The 6,179-nt window shown below is 46.1% G+C and overlaps 1 protein-coding gene across 1 annotated transcript in view; it reads left to right on the forward strand.

Moving 5' to 3' along the window:
* Positions 1–6,179, forward strand: part of LOC142101950 (uncharacterized) — a 389,962-nt gene that overhangs the window by 348,673 nt on the left and 35,110 nt on the right. The window lies entirely within an intron of this gene.

The following is a 6,179-nucleotide window of genomic DNA, read 5'->3' on the forward strand; positions in this document are numbered from 1 at the left end:
CAGCTGATTAAAACAAATTTTTGTCCTTCGGGCAAAGATTTATAGCAAAATCAGCATGGACCTCAGCACATGTGGCTAATAAATAAACAATAATAATAAATGCACTGATCTGCTGTTGGAACTGGCTCCTTCCCTTTGTTTTCCTCCAGTGTGCCTCATGCTCAGAGTTCTCCAAAGTTGAGCTAGCCTTGATGTGGTTGGTGTGATAAATCATCCATGTATCCAGTGCAACCTTAGCTCCCAATGTCTAGAATTTAGTGTCAATATATAACAGTGAAGTTAGTAAAGGACTATATGGATACTTTCTTAGTCGCTGCAATTAAATCACGAGACGTCTTACAATACAATGCAATTTTACACGGTTTTAGGCAATTCATGTAATTGCATTTGAATTAAATTTGTATCTATATTAAATAAGGAGTTTAAAATTTGTGAAGGCAGTGGATACGGTGGTGTCGAGGAATTCATCTGGGGGACACTGCTACCATGGGGGTTGTATGAGGGCGCACGGAGTTGGCTCTTAAATAGTTAACTAACTGCTGCTGGCTCCTCCCCTCTGCAACCCCTGCCAACCTCCGTATAATACAAAAGCCCCAAGGAAGGAACCAAACAAATAATATCCAGTAAAAGAGCAAACGGGAGGGAACGCAGTGTTCCCCAGATGGATTCAGAGAAAGAGATTTGACGTAAGTACCAAAATCTTCTTTTCCCAGTCATCCAATCTGGGGGACACTGTTACCATTGAGACCTTTTAAAGTAGCCCCTAAGGAGGGGGTTTGCTCTGGAGCCCCTGCATGCAAAACACTGCGGCCAAAGGAGGCATCCGAAGCAGCAAAAACATTAAACTGGTAAGATTTGCTAAAGGTGTGAACAGAGGATCAGGTAGCAGCCCTGCACAGCTGATCCGCCAAGGCACTGTGACAAGCAGCCCAGGACGCCCCCACCGGACACGTGGAATGAGCTGTGAGCCTCTCTGGTGCCGGCCTGATAGAACTCACATAAGCCTGCCGAATAGAAGATGTAATCCAATGAGCAATGGTTTGCTTGAATGCTGGTCAGCTCCTCTTATGAAAGTCATACAAAACAAAGAGAGAGTCAGTCTTGGGATAAGCAGAGGTCCTATCGACATAAGTGCGTAAAGCCCGTACAACATCTAACAATGAACCCTCATGGAATGCAGGAACCACTATATCCCGATTCACATGGAAAGCAGACACAACCTTTGGAAGAAAAGAAGGCACCGTCCTTAAGACCACCCTTTCTTCATGAAAAATCAGGTAGGGAGCCCTACATGATAAGGCCCCGAGTTCTGACACGATAGCTAACAGGAATACCAGCTTCCAAGTCACAAATCTGAGTTCAGCTGTCCGCAGAGGCTCGAAAGGTGGTTTCTGGAGAACATCAAAAACAAATTGAGATCCCAGGGAGCTATCGGCGAAACGTAAGGAGGCTGAATACGCAACACCCCCCTGGAAGAAGGTCTGAACTTCTGTAAGAATAACCAGACGGTGCTGGAAAAACACAGAGACCTGGACCCTGAGCGAGCTAGGACGGAGCCCAACACCAAAACCATCCTGGAAAAACTCAAACAAGACAAACGGAAAGAAGTCGACTGGCAAGAATGAGCCTCACTCCATTTAATATAAGCCAGCCACGTCCTATGATAAATGAGTGCGGAGGACAGTTTCCTGGCCTTCATCAAGGTCTCCACAACACCGGACGAGAACCCCTTGTCCCGCCAAATGCCGGCCTGAACAGCCATGCCGTTAAAGCTAATCGAAGAAAGTGAGGATGATGAAAGGGTCCCTGCTGCAGTAAATCGGGCCTGAGAGGAAGAGGCCAACCTGGACCGTCCGCGAGCAGAAGAATGTTGGCGTACCAAAACCTCATGGGCCAGTTTAGCGCCACCTAAATCACCGGATGACCTCCCAGAGCCACCCATTGAAGTACTTGCTGAATCATGGGCATGGTTGGAAAAAGTAACCCAGTTGAAATTCCCAATGCATGGTCATTACATCCATTGCCGTCGCCAAGTGATCCCTGGACCTTGCGCAAAACCTTGGAACACGGCAATTGTGACAAGAGACCATCAAGTCTATTTTGGGGAGAAAAACCTGAGGATGCAAGTACCATTCTGGGAGGATCACATGCCTGCTCAAATCCGCCTCCCAGTTGTCCACCCCCTGGTATGAACACCACTGATAAGACTGGAACAAACCTTTCTGCCCAAGACAAGATTTCGTTTCCCACTGCCATGGCCCCTGCACTTCTTGTTCCGCCCCGGCGGTATACGTAGGCCACCGCCGTGGCGTTGTCTGACTGGATTCGAGTCAGCATTCCAGTGAGCAGAGACTGCGCCTCATGAAAAGCCAGGAGGATTGCCTTCAATTCGAGGACATTTATCGGCATGCCTCCCTGTTTGACCCTGAAGGCGAAGATGGGGGACCACTGCCCCCCCTTCCTCATCCTGGCGTCCGTGGTCATCAAAATCCATGACCATGGAATGAACAATCGGCCCATCACTAAGTATTCCAGGTCCGCCAACCTCCGAAGAGAGAGAGACGGGCTGCCCTGGACAACTGAAAACGCTGGGACTCGAGATGGAAGGGAGACCCCGACCATTGGCATAAGAGGACACACTGGAAGACGCGCGAATGAAAACGGCCGTAAGGGAGGGTCTTGAATGAGGAGACCATTTGACCCAGGAGCTTCATGCCCATCAACATGGAAAGCCGAGGAGACCAGAGAAGCCTCTGCACAGATGTCTTGATTGCAGAAGCCTTGTTGTCCGAAGAAAAACCTTCTGTTGACTGGTGTCCATGAGAAGGCCCAAGAACACCATCCTCTGAGACGGAACCAACTGGTACTTCGGGTAATTTACTAGCCACCCGTGTTGTTCCAGAATCCAAATGCTCAGAAAAAGATGTTGATCCAGGGCGTTCTTCGCAGGAGCCTTGATAAGGAGATTGTTCAAATAAGGAATAATGTTCACACCCATGGCTTGCAGGCGAGCAGCCATGACTGAAATGATCTTTGTGAACACACGGGGCGCTGTTGACAACCCGAAAGGAAGCACTCTGAATTGAAAATGGTCCCTCCCTATATGGAACCAAAGGAGAGACTGCTGCCCTTCCCAAATGGGAACGTGGAGATTTTTTTTTTTTTTTACACTGAGAGAAGGCATAAAAATACTCTGTGGAATTCCCTCCCTCGCACAATAAGACTTCCCTCTGGTCTACAAACCTTCAAGCGTTCTCTGAAAACCCACCTCTTCAGGCAAGCTTATAATATTCCTCAACCACCCTCTTAACCTCACTAGGCTACCCTATTAGCACCCTTTACACAGTTCAAACAAGACAACAACCCTCTGACCCCTGACCAACATTGCTGTGTGACTGGACCACATAGCATATGAATCACTTTTTACCTTTGCAATCTGGCTGGACCAATATGCAATATGTAGATTTAATCTCATGTATCAGACTCCCATTGACCTATATTGTAATATAATTGTAAGCTTGCGAGCAGGGCCCTCTTACCTCTTTTTGTCTGTTTTATCCAGTCTTGTTTATTATTGTTTGTCCCCAATTGTAAAACGCTACGGAATTTGCTGGCGCTATATAAATAAATGATGATGAGGACTATGGTAGTAAATGCTTCCTGTTGCTTATCTACATGGGCTGGTTTATCTCCACTAAACTTATGGAAATATTACACTAATTGGTAAGTTCTTTACATGTGTTGATTCATCTAAAATATTGAGTACAGGATGAGGTTAAAGAAAATAATAAAAGCAAAATAAATCTGAGACTGAGGGAGGGAGGATACAGTATATTCTATAAATTAACTGGGTAAAGGAATATGATTTCTTTCTTTCATGGATTCACAAAATAAGTCCATCCTGTGGTTTCTTTCTCTGTGTCTATCTGGGATCACTACAATAATCCTTTATCCCCTCCATGGCCATCAAACTACCGGAGTAGATTAAGGCAAATATAAGATTTCTAAACGATGTAGCTCTTCTTAGATACTTCCCTACATCATTTCCAGGTCAGCAGTTGCACGTAGAGTCGGGAATATGAGAAGTGCATTGCTGAGTCATGATACACAGTCTGCAACATGGTTCTGGAATTCGCCCTGAAAAAGCCAGAAGATGCCGGTTCTATGTAAGCTGCTAGCCATGGGTTCAGTTTCTGGGAGTACAAAGACACAGTGAAAGACAAAGTCTCGGTGTCAGAGGAAATACTTGTGAATATTCAACATCTGACTTATGAAATTTAATGTCAGCAACCTTCAATAAGGAATTGTCTTGGGATATTTTCCTGAACCATAGGGATCCTTCCATGAGCGCGATGGCATATTAGCGTCTTCAACTAGAAGTACTCAATCAGTGGGATCGCAGTGCAGAATCTCTGGATTAGCCAATAAAAAAGGGAGTATCTCAACTTGTGGCAGGTTCGAATATTAAAGGCAAAGGTAGAATCTCTCTCACAATCAGAATGGACTGTTTAACAGATGCAAGCTCCAAAGGTTGGGGCGTTCATCTGCACACAGAAGTAAGTACAAGGTGCACAGCTCCAAAAGGAAAAGAAAACATTCTGTAAGTGAGGGCAGCGTAGCCCCAGAATATAACATTTTGTTAGCTCAGTGTCATGAGCCGCGGCTCCAGTACTGGCCGCCGCGGCTTGCCTCTCTCCTCTGCGGGCGTCTCTTCTGCCCCTTCGTCCAAGTTGCCTAGGCAACAACCAGGACGCTTGCTGCTCCCTGCCGCCGAGCCCAGCCAGCTGTCAAACAACCGGGCCCGCGTGCGCGCAGGGCTGTTTGCACTTAGCCCTCTATGGCTGATTGGATTCATATATTATTGCAACCATCTGGCTGATTATTACAGCTGGGCACTTTGTATCCTCATTGGTCCTCAATACTATTTAAGGCAGTGAAGACTGAGCCTCACTGCCAGTTATAGTGTTCTGATACCAGTTTGCTTTCCAGCTCCTCTACTGTTTGGATGAATACCTTTGGATTGCGTTGCCATGTATGACCTTGTGCCTGTACCTGGATTCTGAACCATCGTTGGTTTCCCTGACCTTCTGCCTGTACCTGGACTCTGAACCATCGCTAGTTGCCCTGACCTTCTGCCTGTACCTGGATTCTGAACCATTGTTAGTTGCCCTGACCTTCTGCCTGTAGCTGGACTTGAACCATTGCCTATGGCCCTGACCCTGCTTGCACATGGCATCTCCGCCTGTGCTCGGTTAGGCCTGTCAGACATTATCATCTTTGTTCCAGTCCGCAATCCTCTGGCCAGTCCCTACTCCGTGTATTATCTCCCACTCCCGAGTGCTGCTGTGTGACCATAAATTTGTACTACACTGAGTGTAAGACCTGGGGGCATCCGAGTACCTGTGAGCATAACCAGTCTCTACAGGAAAGGCGGCTGCTATAGGTGAAGACCTCTTCTGCTAGTTCTACAAGTTTATGACGCACTGTTGGCCATAACACTCAGTTGAAACACAAATATCTCAAAATCTTCTCAGACAACTGGACAGTAGTGGCATTCATAAACCGACAAAGAGGCACCAAGAGCAAAACTATGACCACAAACATATCATGGGCAGTAAACAATCTGAGGTCTCTTTCAGCTCTTTACATAGCCGATAATGTGGCAGATTATCCCAGTTGGCAACAAATTCACCCGGTGGAGTGGAGATTATACAAGAGGTAGAAAAAAATGACTAGCGCTTCCCTATACTTCAATTCTTAGGCAGCCGTTACACAATCTCTCTCAAGGATAAATATCTCTTCCTACATGAGAATTACGCGTGGATGTAACATTTAGCCATACTGCGAACAAAGTCACCAAACAAATGTAAACAATATCTCTGGCACCATAGATTGGTAGTAATGAGCTAATGTGTCTCAATATGATCTGATGGTGACTAGTCAAAACACCAAGATAGAGTGATTCTACTCCCATCACTAGACTCCAGAGAGAATAGATGCACTGACGAGACAATGGATCTTCAAACTGAGGTTTTACTTCTGTTCTTCTTATTGCATGCAGACTGTAGAAAGTCAAGAGAGGTAGTAAAACAGTGGTTCTACCATTGTGGCCTCACCGGTTGTGTTTCCCAGTATCGTAGGAGATGCTGATAGAACAACATTCGCCTCTACCATTTTGC

This window comes from Mixophyes fleayi, chromosome 9 (genome assembly GCF_038048845.1).
Source record: "Mixophyes fleayi isolate aMixFle1 chromosome 9, aMixFle1.hap1, whole genome shotgun sequence".
Taxonomy (NCBI): Eukaryota; Metazoa; Chordata; class Amphibia; order Anura; family Limnodynastidae; genus Mixophyes; species Mixophyes fleayi.